Genomic DNA, 320 nt, shown 5'->3' on the forward strand with positions numbered 1-320 from the left:
GCCTTGCATTGTTAAACTATGTAGCAATTTTGTTATTTCTTGGAATTTTTTTCAAGAAGTGCCATAGAACTAGTAAAAATATGAATAACTCTTGCTGTAAAAAAAAATTTTTGGGCAATAAGGGATCCCGGATTGACTCGACCCAAAAATAGCTATTTTAATTTTGTTTGAGAGCAAAATATATAGAGCAAAACATGGATTTTAGAGCCAATTGATAGAAACTACTACCAATGCATTCATGCCATTATTGTAAGATTGTTAGATGTAAGAGGCCCCCAAAAAGTAAACAATGTGGTACCATCATTTCAAGAAGAGACTGC

General features: G+C 32.8%; 1 protein-coding gene across 1 annotated transcript in view; it reads left to right on the plus strand.

Annotated features, from left to right (window-relative positions):
• Window positions 1-320, plus strand: part of LOC119593941 — a gene marked incomplete at its 5' end in the record, with an annotated part of 30,134 nt that overhangs the window by 22,221 nt on the left and 7,593 nt on the right.

The sequence above is a fragment of the Penaeus monodon genome, chromosome 33, assembly GCF_015228065.2.
Source record: "Penaeus monodon isolate SGIC_2016 chromosome 33, NSTDA_Pmon_1, whole genome shotgun sequence".
Lineage (NCBI taxonomy): Eukaryota > Metazoa > Arthropoda > Malacostraca > Decapoda > Penaeidae > Penaeus > Penaeus monodon.